Source organism: Delphinapterus leucas, chromosome 13, assembly GCF_059928025.1.
Source record: "Delphinapterus leucas isolate spDelLeu-1000000601 "Yukka" chromosome 13, BTC_Dleu_Yukka2, whole genome shotgun sequence".
Lineage (NCBI taxonomy): Eukaryota > Metazoa > Chordata > Mammalia > Artiodactyla > Monodontidae > Delphinapterus > Delphinapterus leucas.
Window position 1 is genome coordinate 68,426,691 of NC_143141.1, and position 19,045 is coordinate 68,445,735.

The window sequence follows — 19,045 nt, forward strand, 5'->3', positions numbered from 1 at the left end:
GACAAGCCCTGATATTATAACTGTGGGATTAATCTAACATTTTTACTGAGCATCTATGTAACTGTGTAAAAAGTATACAGAGCATCAGCAGGTTCACAACTGATGAATGTATTACAAACTTGAGAGGAAACATTTTTGCTTCCATCTTCAAGTTAGACCACAAGTACTTCTGCAGTTTAACCAAGAGCCAAATTGCCCTAGCATGTATCTGTTTAGGCATGCCCAAAATAATTTAGAAAAAGCAGGCTGAGAATCTGGATTACCAAAGAGTCATTCAAAGAGGAAAGCCTGACTTAAGTCAGTATGATTTGTAAACTTAGAGATGTAGAAAACAGGTAAATTAGGAAGTAGCTATTGAAATCACAAAAGAATTCTTTACATCACAGGGTTTCCTTAAAATTCAATAGCCTCTGTCAAAAGGAAGATAAGACTGATAAAAATTCAATGAAATTAGTCAGAAATGCAGCTATTACAACTTTGCTTTCCTTTTGGATATAGTTAGTAAGGCCAGCAGCAGAATGCAGCTTACTTTCTTACTTTTCTTTGACTTCCAGTACAAAGGCAGTAAGCCAGCAGACAGACTTGGTTGAACACTTTAGGGTGGGAAAGGAAATGAGGTGCTCTGTTATCTGTCCATAGCCTTCCACAGAGGCGAGTAGGAAGCTGTCCCTACATCCCTCCTCCCGCTGCCATTCCTACAAAACTTGTTCCATATGGCTAGTTGAGGCCTGAAATTTCTTTAAGCAGATATAGATTTTTAGCGGATATTAGAGATAAGGCTTAGAAAGCAAACATCCTTGGGCAATTTAACACTTTGCCTTGAATTCACAAGAGGCTATAAATAACTGCTACAAGGAGCCTTTAAGAGAAGAGATCTTTTTAGAGGTATAGGTAATGGCTAGAAACGGGGTGGCTGTGTGTTTGGGGGGGTGGGGGGGATACAGAGGTACTAGGTGGAAATAAAGTTAGAAGTTCACTTTTCTCAATCAAGGGACTCTAGCAACTTAAAAATTAGGTCATTACACTTTGCTTTTGTCTGGTTATTTACAGAATTAACTGCAAAGAGTTCCATACTCACTAAACGTGACTCATTTTGGGAGGGTCCGATGCTAACGTATAAAACAACATATAAAACAAGCTCTCTTACTTTTAATCTAGTTGAAAGTTTCAAAATCTGTGTATTATATTTCATCATTTATAAGGTGCACTTTTTTTTCCATTTAACGTCTCTACAATAGATGCATCTTAATAACCCATAGCTGATCAGTTTTATTGGCAGCATTCAATTTTCTATACAAGGTGGCACTTACATGTGCCTCTTACAATTGACAGCATCTTATACCCCAATAAATCATGGCAGCAAGTTTACTTGGAATGAGGTATACCTCATTCTGGGACTAAATCAAGAAAAATGAGAATTGCCCTCAAAGTTCTCAAAATGCATGTGCCCTGCTTGCTTCCTGCATCAGCAAAGGACAAACTCCCCACAAAACTATTTCACATGTGTTATAAAAAACATCAAGTGTAAATTTAAGATGTAAATAAAGAACTTTATTTTTCAATCCACCTGAAAAAACAAAGGTTACAAACATCTGAAATTAGCAATTATCTCACAGCTCTAACACAAGCTGGTGATGAGATTACTGTTGATCTTTAGGTTTTTAAAGCAAGTCAATATTTTGTAACCAATGTCCTAAAACAAAAATAAATTTGATAAAAACCAGGCAGATGACAATTTAATATATAGTATTATGATTCTCTTTTCGCTCTTGGTAATTTGTGTAATTGCTTTTTAATTTGCATCTGAAAGAAAATTCTAGAATCATTAACTGCTAGTAGGTTTTCATCTACTGATAACATATAATTATGATGGGAGATGACTTCTGTACACATCCTATTCTTTGAAATCATGAAATGGCTTTAAAAAAAAAAACAACTCTAGGGTCTTCTAACTGCTCTGGCTGACCCACTAAACCATCAAAACTGCATTCATACCCTGCATCTCAATTGAGGTCTTCGGAATTTGGCAGACTAAGGAGAATATTCAGTGCCTCTTACTCTTTTCATTTTAAACTATTACTTAATCTATATTATCCTCACTGGCATCTTGATTTAGGATGGTCATGCTCTGAAGAACAGAACATCATAAAAGAAAAAAAAATCAAAAGAAGCTTCAAAAAAAAAAGAAAACTCACATGATTCCCCAAATTAAAGTTGTATATGGTTGAGTACCAAAGGTCTCTATCTTCTAGTCCAATGCTATCAGATAGAAATATAATGCTAGCCTCATTACATTTGCTAGTAGCTATTTTAAAAAGTAAAAAGAAATGGGTGAAATAAATGTTAATAACATATTTTATTTAACTCTACATATCCAAAATAGTATCATTTCAACATGTTATCAATATACAAAATTATCGAGATATTTTATGTTCATTTTTTTCGTATGACATCTTTGAAACATGATGTGTGTCCTACACTTACAGCATATCAATTTGGACCAGCCACACTTCAAGTGCTCAACCGCCACATGTGGCTAGTGGCTACCGTACTGGGCAGCACACTTCTACACTATTTCTCCAAAACACTGAGACAGACCCTGGCATACCCGCATCCCTCCCTTTTTTCTCCATTGAAAAAACTAGCTCCTCTGGCTGACACCCTCCCTTAGGCTCCAACTCTTCATATACTATAGTCACTGCTGTCCTCTCCATACAACAGCAACCAGAATAATTAGCACTTAATGAGCACCTACAATGTTTGCCAAGCACTGATACTGCGAGCTTTCCACACATTAACCTCATCTATTCCTCACAACAGCCTTGTGAGGCAGTAAATATCACCCTCATTAAAGAGGTGACCATGGACCAGAGGCAGTCAGCAAAAGAGGAGATTCGAGGCCCAGTCAGTGTGACTCCAGAGCCCACATCATCTCCATGTTACCATGCCGCCCCCCGCTACACCGTCTGCCCAACACACAGCCATGATTTACGGCAGTGCCATCCTTGTCACCAGTAGAGAGGGCGGGGTGTTGGGGGGAAGGAAAGAGTCCAATTAACATGTGCTGGGAAAACCCAGGAGACCAAATTTTTAAGAACCAGGGCATCATCTAATTCCCCCCTCCAAAAGCTCTCTGGATTAGGCAAGTGGACAAAGATGAAGCAGAAGAATCGATGGCTGTTTGGTTGGAGGAAAGAGCTGAAAGGCAAATCTCTTACCAAGGGACTGGGCAAGGATGGAGAAAGATAATCATCTGACAGGGAAGCTCTGGTGGAGATTTCTGTGGAGCTTATTTCCAAGGCAAATTGTGAAGGCAGGCAATCTGTAGGCAGGGCAGTGATCTTTAGAAGCTGACAGTCTAGCTTTTTCCTCTGAGGGAGCCAGTACAGAAACACAAAAGCAGACCAACTATTTATCTTTAATATGATGATATATGCACTTGAAGAATGGTTTTAAATTATTTTAAAGATAATTATCAAAAAGCAGGAATGGTTGAAAACATGATCTCTCTTTGAATTTCCCTCAAAAGCCCCCTACAGAAACAGTGCAATAGAGGGAAAGATAAATGACTGGGATTCAAGAGGTTCTAAGGTACTGTATGACCTTGGCCATGTCACTTAACCTCTGAGTCTTAGTTCCCCAGTTGTTAAATAGGGGGGTGGGGGGGGTGGATTAAGCAAAAATTCCAAGGCTCCTTCAGACCTCAGATTCTGAAAACCTGGAGGTGACAGGGTTCAAAGGTACATTAATGCCATCTAGTGGCAGAACAAGTACACTGATGATGCAAATAGAATACTTAGAATCAGCAGGGTTGACAAACTAGGAGGAAATCAGTTCAATTACAGGCTTAGAAATCAATGAAAAGAGGCGGTGAGGAAAATGAGGCCTAGAAAAGAGATGATTTGCCTAAAGCCACACAATGGTTCCTGGTTTCTGGTGTGCAATACATGTGATGAAGAGAGTAACTCCAATACTTACTAAACCTTAATAATTAAAATAGAAATTGAACACTAAGTACCACCGGACAGTGGGCATGGATTACTTTTAAAAGTTAATTTTTACAAGGGTATTTAAAGCACATCTGCAATAGGTGTCATTTACTTATGTATTACAATTTTCTTTCTTAAATTATGAGCCTACTATTCAAATTTCCTTCCTCCTCAAGGCTTCTGCAGAATGAATGAATAATCAGTAGCTTCACTTTTTTTTTACTAATTTTCCTTACAGGATTGTTACCATATAATAAAGTGTAACACATTATAATTGAATCCTGAAGCCAAGCTACATTCTCCATTCTCTCCTTTCTATACCCCTGACTCATTCCCATGACCCCAAACACAGATAAGTTGTTGAATGCGGCTTCATTAAACAGGAAATGACCCAAGCCAAATCCAAGAGAGCTATCAATGTTGTCTGGTAATATCTTTTCCTAAAATGATGCTTGCTGCTCATAGTTTTTAAAAATGTGCACCACCAACTCTTTCGTAACCAAATTTCTCACTTACTATTAAATACTATGTTCTCCTCCCTGAGGAAACACAAGTCTTAACCTGCCAGCTTCTCCCTCTCTCTCAAAAGTTTCCTCTATGTCAGTGTCTTCTTTTAAACTACAAGAGCAACTGATTTTATACACACTTTTTTTCTTTTACTAGAAAGGGTATTGTTTAGTGTCCTCCTCTTATTCCCGTCCTAGACTTGGTTACCACTGGTTCTTCTATTTGCCTACTCTTTCCAGAGAATTCACATGTGAGGTAACATGGGTGTTTACACATCACCTGCATGAAACTCCCCTGTTAGATATACCTCCCTGTCTTTAGGCTACAGATAATGGGGTAACAATGATTTTCTACCACACTGCAATGGGCAGGACAGAAAACTCCACGACAACTGAGAACTTACTATGGGCCAGGAAATATGCTAGATACTTTATACATATTGGCTCTAATTTTCCCAACAGCAAATTGAGATAGGGATTATATCTCCACTTTACAAATGAGGAAACTGAAGCTCAGAAAGATGAAGTGATTTACCTTGGGATTACTAGGATTCAGAGTCAGGTCTATGGCCGCAGAGCTCTGCCCTCCCCTCTACCCCTTAGTCCCAGCTACAGCCCAGATGTTATCACAGTGCTCCTATTTCTTGGCAGTTATGCAAGTTAGACCTTAAGAGTTTCATTTTTTATTGCTTACCAATATGAGAAAGGAAGAACAAAAGAGAAAGAATCTCTTTTTTCTCTACATATTATTCGCATATGGTTATTCTCTTCTCCACTGGAATGTAAGCTCCAATCTCCTCGAACCTCCCCACCACAGTAACACAAGTGCACAATAGAAACTCTAACTCCATTTCAAATAAAAACATTTCTTCTTTCAAAAACTGAAATGAAAGAGAAAAAGTTGACCCCTACAAATCAAAGAAGAACAAAAGTTCTCAGGTTAATTAACAATTCTATCAGAGTACTACATCGTGGAAGTCTAGTCTTACAAATAGCACGGGCAGGGAAAGGTTGCCTTGATTCCTCTAAAACTCCCTGGTCTCGCAGAGAGTCACCCGCTGTCATGTGCTGGACTGTACCATTACATCAAAGTTACAACTTCACTTTGCTCCTGACAAAAGCCCCAATGGTTATGTATTAAAGAAAAACATTCAAACCCGACAGTCTTGTATTCAAGGCTTTCCATAACGTCTAACTTGACCTCAGCCAAATCTGCCATTCCTTCCTAAATAAGACAACATCCTCTAGAGGCAAAACAATGAACCGGTTAAGAGTAAGTGCTCTGAAATCAGAAAGCCCCACCCCGATCCCAGCGCCACGCCTCATAAGCTGTGGGATCTCGTGTAAATTAATTAACCCTCTATTTCCTCACCTGTGAAATGAGGGGATTAACAGTAAGTACCTTGGGGATTGGGCTGAGGATTAAAACTGTATGCAAAATGCTTAGAATAGTACCTGGCACCTAGTAAATACTCAGCGTTGGCTGCTAGAATTATTATTACAACTGAATTTAAGAATAAATAGTCAGGGCTTCCCTGGTGGCGCAGTGGTTGGGAGTCCGCCTGCCGATGCAGGGGACACGGGTTCGTGACCCGGTTCGGGAAGATCCCACATGCCGCGGAGCGGCTGGGCCCGTGAGCCATGGCTGCTGAGCCTGCGAGTCCGGAGCCTGTGCTCTGCAACGGGAGAGGCCACAACAGTGAGAGGCCCGCGTACCGCAGAACAAAAAAAAAAAGAATAAATAGTCAAAACCTACAGCTACCAAGAAACCTTTGCTTGCTACATGCTTGAATTTTGCATCTGCTAGTCTCCTTTCCCGAAACTATTTTCCTAATTTTTGCCTCCTATCTAAATCCCAACCACTCCTCTTAGTTCATGACATCTCCACCAGGCCTTACCTCCTTCTCATCACGCCATCACTAGGCACCCAAAGCATGGCGTCTATTTACTCTACCCCTTGGTCACAGGAAAAGTTACTTCTGCCTCTTCTCTCCATTTAGCCCATATAAACCACAGGAGAGCAAGAGGCCACATCTCAACACAATTCTTTCGTAACCCCTCCCCCAATACCTCACAGTGATTTTATAAAGAGTTCATTTACACTTATATTCTAGCTTACACTATAGAAGATGCTTAATAAACAGAAACTGCTATTATAATATTAATGCTCTCATCTTCTTTCCTCTTTCGTTGGAAACATTATTCTGTTTCCAGAGCTAATGCCTTCGTCTCTTCTCATTTCACTCTTTCCTAGAATGACATTCCCTAGGTTAGCAACCCATCTCTCTCTATAACATTCAATCTCTCCTTCACTCACTGGATTCAACCTCATAAAGGTCTCCAGTATCTTGAACAGTGTTACTTGACTCTTCTGCCCCTTGGTACAACACTCTACATTTTGACTCTCATTTCCTTGACATGCTCCTAAAAAGAACAGTCTATGGATGTTATGTCCATTTCCTCAGCGGCCACACACTCTTTTGCCTCCTGAAGCTGGTTTTAAAGGTCATTAGTGAGCTCCAAATCCAATAAACTCTTCTTAGCTCTCTTTAGACTTTATCACTACACGTGACATTTCTTACTGATACTTGTTCTTCCTTTAGTTTCCATGACTCCCTTCTTTGGGGTCCTTCTATCCCTCTGACCAAGACTCTGGTATATTTTGTTTGAATCATATTTCACTGGTGCTACTTCTTCTACCTTCCTCCAACCCCTGGAGATGCCCGAAGTTCAAGATTTTGCCTCGTGTTCTCTTCCAACACAGTTTTCTGTCAAGAGTTCATTCACTTGCATGGATTCACCTTACTTCCACAGAAAAGTCCCAATCTGCAAGCTCAGTTCTTGGCCTCACTCCTAGGCTTCAGGCTTGGACTGACTTTCAGTGGACTGTGAGCCCTCTCTACTCTGACACGGCAACATCTCTTCATATTCAACACTCAAAACACATCATCTTCCCCTACCAAAGATACTTTCCCTTCCTCCTGAATTCTCTGTATCTATCAATAGGGACATTTCCTTTTTAACCAAACAATTGAGAAAACTGGCATGTTCTCAGATCCCGAACTCTCCCTCAATGCTGCCAATCCAGTGAATAAGGCCCAGAAAATTTTCCTTTATAATGAGCTTCAACCTGTTCTATCTTTCCATCCTCACTGCTAAAGCCACTGATCACTCATCCATGACATTCATCCCTTATTTAAACTTCCTAGAATATCACTTTTGTCATATCACTCTTTTATTCAAAACCACAACAGACTTCCATATCTGTAGGGTTACTAATCCTGAAGAAAGGCACTTAAGGCCCTTCACAAACTAGTTCTGTCCATATCATTTCCCAGTGGAAACTCTCTGCTCTCTGCTGATAGGCTGACACAGCCCAGTTCATTCCCACATCCGTGTCTGGTTCACAGCAGGATCTTGATAATGCTTAGTGAGGCAACCACATAATGTACTGTTCAAACTGCAACATTTTTAAAAATGAAACAAGACATTAAAAAACCATTAAAATTATAGGACCTTAAAAAGACCTTATTTATTGACCAACAAACTACTGATTGTCAAATTGGTTTTACTACTAATATAACAGGGGACCTAAAGACAGTTCTATTCGAAAACCATTTTCAAAAGTAAAATTATTTATTGAATAAAATATATTAAAAATTTGTAAATTCTGATTATCTGAAATTTAAAAATAACAAAAGGAACATTAAGCAAGCTATATATTTGTGACATCTGCATATTTCTCTAATATATTACAGAATTAAAATCAATTTTTCTTAGCAGATATTCATATCCTCTAATCAGTTCCTTAGTCATATCTAATTCTAATACCATGTCATTGATATTTTCTGATAATTTTTTCAGTATCTTAGGACTTTTAATTTTTTCATAAAAGTGCCTACTGTCTACTTCAAAGTTGTTCTTTATTGTTAATTGTCAAATTTATTGTTAATACATTTAAAATTGTTAAAACTTTTGATTGACTCTTTGTAGGTCATAATAATTTTAGCTGAGAAAATATTCTTTCTAAATGTACTGAGGAAAAATTAAAAATAGAACCACCGTATGATCCAGCAATCTCACTGCTGAGTATATAGCTGAAGGAAATGAAATCACTCCTCGAAGAGATATCTGCACCCTCATGTTCACTGTAGCATTATTCACAATAGCTGAGACATGTAAACAAACTGTCAATAGATGAATGTATAAAGAAATTGTGTGAGTGTGTGCACACGCAGGGTGAAATATTATTCAGCCATGAAAAAGAAGGAAATCTTGCCTTTGGCAACAACATGGATGAACTTTGAGGGCATTTTGCTAAGTGAAATAAGTTAGACAGAGAAAGACAAATACCATATGCTCTCACGTGTATGTGGAATCTAAAAAAGCCAAACTCATAGAAATAGAAGAATGGTTTTTGCCAGGAGTTGGGGGTAGGGGAAAGTGGGAAGATGTTGGTCAAAGCATACAAACTTCCAGTTATAAGATAAATAAGTTCTGGGGATCTAACATACAGCCAGGTGACTATAGTTAACAATACTGTATTATATACTTGAAAATTGCTAAAAGAGTAGATCTTAAATATTATCATCACACACACACAAAGGTGACAGAGGTGAGGTGACAGAGGTGTTAACTAATGCTCCTGTGGTAATCATTTCACAATATATACATGTATCAAATCTTATCACGTTGTATACCTTACCCAATATGTCAATTATACAATATGTCGATTATATCTCAATAAAGCTGGGAAAAATTTTTTTTAATGTACTGAGATAACTAGGAAGCTCAGAGCAACCGCTGCTAAACAAAGGATATTCTGAATTCTAGTTTTGTTAATACTGAAGCTTATAAATATTTTTCTTTGGTCCTGTCTTTTGGCCTCCATTTAGAGTACCTTTCTTCAACAAATATTTTTAACAGGACAAAATTCATCAAATAATTCATCAAATTTATGATTCTTTGTACGTTTCATCAAACTTACAAATTTATAAATTATACGCCTTCTCAATTACATTCTATTCTAGAATAGAATATAAATTTATTCAGTTAAAATCAAAAGCTTTGGCAAATTATTATTGATATCTTAAGAACAATGGTACTTGGTTATTTTTTTAAGTCCTTATGTTTTTAGAGATACATACTAAAACATTTAAAAATGAAATTGGGTTTGTTTCAAAATAATATGGGATGGAGTGGGGAAATATAGATGAAACAGGCCCAGTCATGAGTTAGTAACTGTTGAAGCTGGTTCATAGGCACATGGGAGGGGACTCTTTATTCTGGTCTCTGCTAGTATATATTTTGTATAATTGAAAGTTTCATAACAAAAGGTTACAAAGAAAAGATTCCTCCTAGGTAGATGTTACAGGCTGAACTGTATCCCTCTCAAAATTCATATGTTGGGGATTCCCTGGTGGCACAGTGGTTGAGAGTCCGCCTGCCAATGCGGGGGGCACGGGTTCATGCCCCAGTCCGGGAGGATCCCACATGTTGCGGAGCAGCTGGGCCCGTGAGCCATGGCCGCTGAGCCTGCGCGTCCGGAGCCTGTGCTCCGCAACGGGAGAGGCCACAACAGTGAGAGGCCCGCGTACTGCAGAGAGGAAAAAAAAAAAAAAAAAAAATTCATATGTTGAAGCTCAACCCGCAGTGTGACTGTATTTGGAGATAGGGCCTTTAAGGAGATAATTAAGGTTAAATGAGGTCATAATGGTGAGGCCCTAATCCAACAGGACTGGTATCATTTGAAGAAGAAGAAAAGACACTGGAGCTCTCTCTACACATGAACAGAGAAAAGGCCATGTGAGGAGACAGTGAAAAGGTAGCCATCTAAAAGCAAGGAAAAGACCTCACCAGAAACCAACCCTGAAGGCACCTTGATCTTGGACTTCTAGCTTCCAGAACTGTGAAAAAATTAATTTCCACAGTGGTTTAAACCACCCAGTCTGTAGTATAATTAAACCACAGTGGTTTAAACCATCCAGTCTCTAGTATCAGTCAGCCCTTAGCAGACTAACACAGTAGGGATATTCAAAAGTACAATTATACATTATTAAATTAAATCCTGTACACGATTTAAACTCTAATTGTTCCTCTTCAAGATAAATTTCAATGTCTTCCTGTTTGAAAGTTTGCTTTCAATAATTACAATCTGGTAAAAGTTGTAAAAGCTGAAATTTTTTTGAACTCCGTTAATTGAATACATAAAAGATTTCCAATTGATTTTGAACACAATGCAGCCCAAACGAAAGACTCCTTAAAAAAAAAAAGTTCCTATCATTATAGGACACTTAAATTGATTTATTAAAAAATTCTTCAAAAAACTCAAACAGGGCTTCCCTAGTGGCACAGTGGTTAAGAATCTGCCTGCCAATGCAAGGGACACAGGTTCGAGCCCTGGCCCAGGAAGATCCCACATGCCACGGAGCAGCTGGGCCCGTGCGCCACAACTACTGAGCCTGAGCTCTAGAGCCTGAAGGCCACAACTACTGAGCCCACATGCCACAACTACTGAAGGCTGTACAACTAGAGCCCGTGCTCCGCAACAAGAAAAGCCATGACAATGAGAAGCCCGCGCACCGCAATGTAGAGTAGCCCCTGCTCACTGCAACTAGGGAAAGCCCGTGCACAGCAACAAAGACCCAACACAGCCATAAATAAATAAACAAATAAATAAATAAATTTATTTTAAAAAAAACTCAAACATTTTTATAGCGCATTAGGTGATGGGCAGCAACAAGAGAAAGTATATACTGCCACGCTAATTTTATTTTAATTCAACATCAGACATCACATCAGACATCACAAGAATTTTGTAATTTAATTACCCAAACAGTGTATATTAAAGTATGTGTAAATGACGACCGCTAGTTTTTATTTCCATTGGTAGAAGCTTGTTTGGACCATATTATGTCCACCACTACAACCCATTCCAAGTACATTTCTGTTCCACTGGTTTTCTTAATTCAAAAAGAGAATTACTTTTACCATGTTGTCACGCTCCATGAAAATTTGTATCCTTATTATCACCACTAAAAGAAATACTTTTATCTTTGATGTTTAACAATAGCATTCAGAATAATGTCATATGTTTCAACTTTAATAGAGTGAATTTCCAAAAATTTTATTTTGAATCCAATAATTAGGTGAAAACAATTAAAACCATTGTGAGAACCAAATTAATGAGTTTTCCATTTGAAGCATCTGATGCCACTGATATAAAACTGGCAGATTCAACTGTTAATGAACCACTTCTGCTAAGAGCTAGCACATTAACAGTTATGCTCTCACTTTTCACACACACACGAAAAACTCTGGTATCAACTAATTTTCTAAACTAATTTTGTACATTTTCATTTGCTCTAGATAAAAGTCCAGTCTCACAGAATGACATGAAAATACACCTCCTACAGCTGCATATTAAATTGTCATCTTTGGACATGCTTCCTATTAAAACAACAACAACAACAACTACTAACTTTTGACATAAACACTAATGTTTCTTCAGAAATCTTGGGTCTTTTGGTTTTCATGTGATTAGTGACATGATTACGGCCCCTGAGGTGGAATTTAATTATATCAGCTAAATCTTGGACAAGTTATATTAATACATTTATTTACTCTCTTGACAAGTGAAAATTAAGTTCTTAATTATTCCCTAAAAACACATTTTAAAAATTTGTTTGCTTTTTGGAGATGATTGCTGCCAAAAGGGTTTACTATAAACTATATAAAAAGTTACCAAGCAATATAATATAGAAATAGTGGTACATTTAGAACATACAGTAAGTGACCAAACCCCTGCGGCAAGGGAATTCAGCCTATTCTCCATGTGCTTTTATTTCTGGCAGGACTGCTTTGCCTCTACTCCCCATACATCTATCTAGCCTACAATTCCCCATATTTCCCACTAATTCTGCCAACTGGTAACCAGGCAACATCATGCATCTCACAGGCTGCAGCTTGGCACAAGTGTCTGATATATACCAAGGGGCTTATAGAGACATTGGCTCAAACATTTCTCCTACCACCACCCAAAACCTGAAGGAGGTGGCTGCCCTCAGCCACTCAGAGCAAACACAGTTGATGTTATCAGCAAGCATCCTACACACTGTCCTCTAAAGGGCAATGTTAGTTACGTTGCATCTGGAAAGCATTGGGGAAAAAAGACACAGGCTCCTACTGGCCACCTTTCAGATTTTATAGCACGTCGTAAAGTGGGAGATCCATCCACCACATGCATTAAACACAACACTAGATGAGGCTATGGCTGAAGACAGAAGTACAAAATGAATGTCTATGAAAACCCATTCCAACTTCTTTTAATGTAACTATTAATAATAGCACTTCATTTAAAAAGTAAAAATCTGGGGACTTCCCTAGTGGTCCAGTGGTTAAGACTCTGAGCTTCTAATGCAGGGGGCGTGGGTTCAATCCCTGGTCAGGGAAATAAGATCCCGCATGCCGTACAGTGTGGCCAAAAATTAAAAAAAAAAAAAAAAAGTAAAAATCTGGGACATACAATAAACTGGATGTGTTATCAGGATATTAGGCACAAATTAGGATAGCCACTTAGTAAACTCTCAAATCTTCACCTTTCTTCATGCTTTTCTCCTACCTGTGAAGCCAGTTCCCCTCCTGCACATCTACTCACTTTGCATGAATCAGTGAACATCTAAGCTAACTTCTGTCCCATCTCTGGGTCCATCAGTCCACAGCGACCCCTCACCTCCTCTCAACTCCTATAGCCCTTCTGCCTATACATGTATCTTTCCATATATATACTGCCAGTAATATCTTATAACCTTACAAAGATGACCAGTTAATTGAGGAGGAAAGTCAAGGAAAATTTTAAATTTTGAATGGGGGTAAGGGGGGAAATAGACAAAATAAAAGGAATAAAGTATCTGCACTGAGGGAGGGGTAAAAAATGATAGGAAGTGACATGTTCCTTTTTCAGGGCTACACATACTAGCTTGATATCTGAACAATTTCTTTGTTTTTATTTTTTGCATAAAAGTAGGGGACAATGAGAATAACTACCTAAGAGTAGACCTAAGGATTTATGTTTTAATTCTGGTCCTGAGTCTACAAAATCCTGCTTGGGAGGTTTGGTGACCACTTCCCCGACTTCAGCTTTTTTTTTTTTTAACCTCTTTATTGGAGTATCATTGCTTTACAATGGTGTGTCAGTTTCTGCTTTATAACAAAGTGAATCAGCTATACAAACACATATATCCCCATATCCCCTCCCTCTTGCATCTCCTCCCTCCCACCCTCCCTATCCCACCCCTCTAGGTGGTCACAAAGCACCGAGCTGATATCCCTGTGCAATGCGGCTGCTTCCCACTAGCTATCCGTTTTACATTTGGTAGTGTATATATATCCATGACACTTTCACACTTTGTCCCAGCTTACCCTTCTCCCTCCCGCCCCGTGTCCTCAAGTCCATTCTCTAGTAAGTCTGCGTCTTTATTCCTATCCTGCCCCTAGGTCCTTCATGACCTTTTTTTTTTTAATGGATTCCATATATATGTGTTAGCATATGGTATTTGATGTTCTCTTTCTGACTTCACTGTGTATGACAGACTCTAGGTCCATCCACCTCACTTCAAATAACTCAAATTTGGGCTTCCCTGGTGGCACAGTGGTTGAGGGTCCGCCTGCCGATGCAGGGGACGCGGGTTTGTGCCCCAGTCCGGGAAGATCCCACGTGCCGTGGAGCAGCTGGGCCCGTGAGCCATGGCCGCTGGGCCGGCGCGTCGGGAGCCTGTGCTCTGCAATAGGAGAGGCCACAACAGTGAGAGGCCTGCGTATCGCAAAAAAAGAAAAATAAAACAAAAAATAACTCAAATTCGTTTCTTTTTATGGCTGAGGAATATTCCATTGTATATATATGCCACATCTTCTTTATCCATTCATCTGTTGATGGACACTTAGGTCGCTTCCATGTCCTGGCTACTGTAAAGAGAGCTGCAATGAACATTGTGGTACATGACTCTTTTTGAATTATGGTTTTCTCAAGGGATATGCCCAGTAGTGGGATTGCTGGGTCGTATGGTAGTTCTATTTTTACTTTTTTAAGGAACCTCCACACTGTTCTCCATAGTGGCTGTATCAATTTACATTCCCACCAACAGTGCAAGAGGGTTCCCTTTTCTCCACACCCTCTCCAGCATTTATTGTTTGTAGATTTTTTGATGATGGCCATTCTGACTAGTGTGAGATGATATCTCATTGGAGTTTTTTTTTGTTTTTTTTTTTTTTGCGGTACGCAGGCCTCTCACTGTTGTGGCCTCTCCCGTTGCAGAGCACAGGCTCCGGACGTGCAGGCTCAGCGGCCATGGCTCACGGGCCCAGCCGCTCCGCGGCATGTGGGATCTTCCCGAACCGGGGCACGAACCTGTGTCCCCTGCATCGGCAGGTGGACTCTCAACCACTGTGCCACCAGGGAAGCCCTCATTATAGTTTTGATTTGCATTTCTCAATTGATTAATGAAGCTGAGCATTCTTTCATGTGTTTGTTGGCAATCTGTATATCTGCTTTGGAGAAATGTCAATTTAGGTCTTCTGCCCATTTTTGGATTGGGCTGTTTTTTTGATATTGAGCTGCATGAGCTGCTTGTAAATTTTGGAGATTAATCCTTTGTCAGTTGCTTCATTTGCAAATATTTTCTCCCATTCTGAGGGTTGTCTTTTCATCTTGTTTATGGTTTCCTTTGCTGTGCAAACCCTTTTAAGTTTCATTAGGTCCCATTTGTTTATTTTTGTTTTTATTTCCATTTCTCTAGAAGGTGGGTCATAAAGGATCTTGCTGTGATTTATGTTATAGAGTGTTCTGCCTGTATTTTCCTCTAAGAGTTTGATAGTGTCTGGCCTTCCATTTAGGTCTTTAATCCATTTTGAATTTATTTTTGTGTACGGTGTTAGGGAGTGTTCTAATTTCATTCTTTTACATGTAGCTGTCCAGTTTACACAGCACCAATTATTGAGGAGGCTGTTTTTTCTCCATTGTATATTGTTGCCTCCTTTATCAAAAACAAGGTGACCATGTGTGCGTGGGTCTAACTCTGGGCTTTCTATCCTGTTCCATTGATCTATACTTCTGTTTTTGTGCCAGTACCATACTGTCACGATTACTGTACCTTTGTAGTGTAGTCTGAAGTCCGGGAGCCTGATTCCTCCAGCTCCGTTTTTCTTTCTCAAGATTGCTTTGGCTATTCGGGGTCTTTTGTGTTTCCATATAAATTGTGAAATTTTTTGTTCTAGTTCTGTGAAAAAAGCCAGTGAGAGTTTGTAGGGATTGCAGTGAATCTGTAGATTGCTTTGGGTAGTAGAGTCATTTTCACAATGTTGATTCTTCCAATCCAAGAACATGGTATATCTCCATCTATTTGTATCATCTTTCTTTCATCCGTGTCTTATAGTTTTCTGCATACAGGTCTTTTGTCTCCTTAGGCAGGTTTATTCCTAGGTATTTTATTGTTTTTGTTGCAGTGGTAAATGGGAGTGTTTCCTTAATTTTTCTCTCAGATTTTTCATCATTAGTGTATAGGAATGCAAGAGATTTCTGTGCATTAATTTTATATCCTGCTACTTTATCAAATTCATTGATTAGCTCTAGTAGTTTTCTGGTAGCACCTTCAGGATTCTACCAGTATAGTATCATGTCATTGGCAAACAGTGACAGCTTTACTTCTTCTTTTCCGATTTGGATGCCTTTTATTTCTTTTTCTTCTCTGACTGCTGTGGCTAAAACTTCCAAAACTATGTTGAATAATAGTGGTGAGAGTGGACAACCTTGTCTTTTTCCTGATCTTAGAGGAAATGGTTTCAGTCTTTCACCATTGAGAACAATGTTGGCTGTGGATTCATCATATATGACCTTTATTATGTTGAGGTAAGTTCCCTCTATGCCTACTTTCTGGAGGTTTTTTTTTATCATAAATGTGTGTTGTATTTTGTCAAGTGTTTTCTGCATCTATTGAGATGACCATATGGTTTTTATTCTTCAATTTGTTAATATGGTGTATCACACTGATTGATTTGCATGTATTGAAGAATCCTTGCATTCCTGGGATAAACCCCACTTGATTATGGTGTATGATCCTTTTAATGTGCTGTTGGATTCTGGTTGCTAGTATTTGGTTGAGGATTTTTGCATCTATGTTCATCAGTGATATTGGCCTGTAGTTTTCTTTTTTTGTGACATCTTTGTCCGGTTTTGGTATCAGGGTGATGGGGGCCTTGTAGAATGAGTTTGGGAGTTTTCCTCCCTCTACTATATTTTGTAAGAGTTTGAGAAGGATAGGTGTTAGCTCTTCTCTAAATGTTTGATAGAATTCGCCTGTGAAGCCATCTGGTCCTGGGTTTTTGTTTGTTGGAAGATTTTTAATCACAGTCTCAATTTCAGTACTTGTGATAGGTCTGTTTGTATTTTCTATTTCTTCCTGGTTCAGTCTCAGAAGGTTGTGCTTTTCTAAGAATTTGTCCATTTCTTCCACGTTGTCCATTTTATTGGCATAGAGTTGCTTGTAGTAATCTCTCATGATCCTTTGTATTCCTGCAGTGTCAGTTGTTACGTCTCCGTTTTCATTTTTAATTCTGTTCATTTGTGTCTTCTCCCTTTTCTTCGTGATCATTCTGGCTAATGGTTTATCAATTTTGTTTATCTTCTCAAAGAACAAACCAAAAAAAAAAAAAAAAAAAAAAGAACAAACCAGCTTTTAGTTTTATTGATCTTTGCTATTGTTTCCTTCATTTGTTTTTCATTTATTTCTGATCTGATCTTTATGATTTCTTTCCTTCTGCTAACTTTTGGGGGCTTTTTTGTTCTTCTTTCTCTAATTGCTTTAGGTGTAAGCTTAGGTTATTTATTTGAGATGTTTCTTGTTTCTTGAGGGAGGCTTGCATTGCTATAAACTTCCCTCTTAGAACTGCTTTTGCTGTATCCCATAGGTTTTGGGTCGTTGTTTTCACTGTCATTTGTTTCTAGGTGTTTTGTGATTTCCTCTTTGATTTCTTCAGTGATCTCTTGGTTATTTAGTAGTGTATTGTTTAGCCTCCACGTGTTTGTGTGTTTTACAGATTTTTTCCTGTAACTGATATCTAGTCTCATAGCGTTGTCGTTGGAAAAGATACTTGATACATTTCAATTTTCTTAAATTTACCAAGGCTTGATTTGTGACCCAAGATATGATCTACCCTGGAGAATGTTCTATGAGCACTTGAGAAGAAAGTGTATGCTGTTGTTTTTGGATGGAATGTCCTATAAATATCAATGAAGTCCATCTTGTTTAATGTATCACTTAAAGCTTGTGTTTCCTTATTTACTGTCATTTTGGATGATCTGTCCATTGGTGAAAATGGGGTGTTAAAGTCCCCTACTATAACTGTGTTACTGTTGATTTCTCCTTTCATGGCTGTTAGCATTTGCTTATGTACTGAGTGCTCCTATGTTGGGTGCATCAATATTTACAATTGTTATATCTTCTTCTTGGATTGATCCCTTGATCATTATGTAGTGTCCTTCTTTGTCTCTTGTAATAGCCTTTGTTTTAAAGTCTATTTTGTCTGATATGAGAATTGCTACTCCAGCTTTCTTTTGATTTCCATTTGCATGGAATATCTTTTTCCATCCCCTCAGTTTGTCTGTATGTGTCCCTAGTTCTGCAGTGTGTCTCTTGTAGACAGCATATATAGGGATCTTGTTTTTGTATCCATTCAGCCGGTCTATGTCTTTTGGTTGGAGCATTTAATCTTTTTACGTTTAAGGTAATTATCAATATGTATGTTCCTATTACCATTCACTTCAGCTTCTAACAGCCCACAATCCCCAGAAGTCTACGGTTGATTTTGAATTTTAGTAGTTTCAAAAGTTACTTGGGAAAATGAAACAGGTAGGGGTAAACGAATGGTAGCTAGCAATCTCAACACAAATGCAAATGGTACACACATCTTCTGGTTCTCTAACAAATGCACCATAGATAAATGCATTTAGTTTTGTAGACTATCCCTGACATAAAACCAAACATTCCTATTTTTATAACAATTTGATTTCAGGAAGCCATTACAATGCACAAAAGCCATTCAAATATCTCTCTCATTTGCCTGAGTTTTGTTATTAAACCTAATTGTTTGGATATGTCGGAAAAGCAGGGATAGAAGTTTTAAAATTCTCTTTTTCTATTTTCCTTTCATTCCAGGACTTAGAGGAGACGATAGCATGTAGGAGCTCTCCTTCTTCAGAGACAATTCAAACTTGCATCAAGAGTTATAGTAAGTCTACAGCATTCAAGTTTGCATCCTGTAGTAGTTCTGTACAACTGGAGCATCATACGCCTGCATATTTTGGCACGGCTTACAGCCTGCCTGAATTCGATCCATATGACAAACCGCAAAATATCCTCACATAATAACTGTTTGCTCTGTGACGCTGCTTGGAGCAATTGTCATTTCTTTGTCTTGCTAAGTAATTAATTTGAAATCATATAATGAGACCATTGGGCCCTGTCAAGTCCTCCCTTGCGAATTCCCTTACTCCACCCC

The 19,045-nt window shown here is 38.6% G+C and overlaps 1 protein-coding gene across 2 annotated transcripts in view; it reads right to left on the reverse strand.

The window, feature by feature from the left end:
* The window catches only part of TTC27 (tetratricopeptide repeat domain 27), a 185,523-nt gene that overhangs the window by 34,178 nt on the left and 132,300 nt on the right, over positions 1-19,045 (reverse strand). The gene's annotated exons all lie outside the window — the stretch shown is intronic.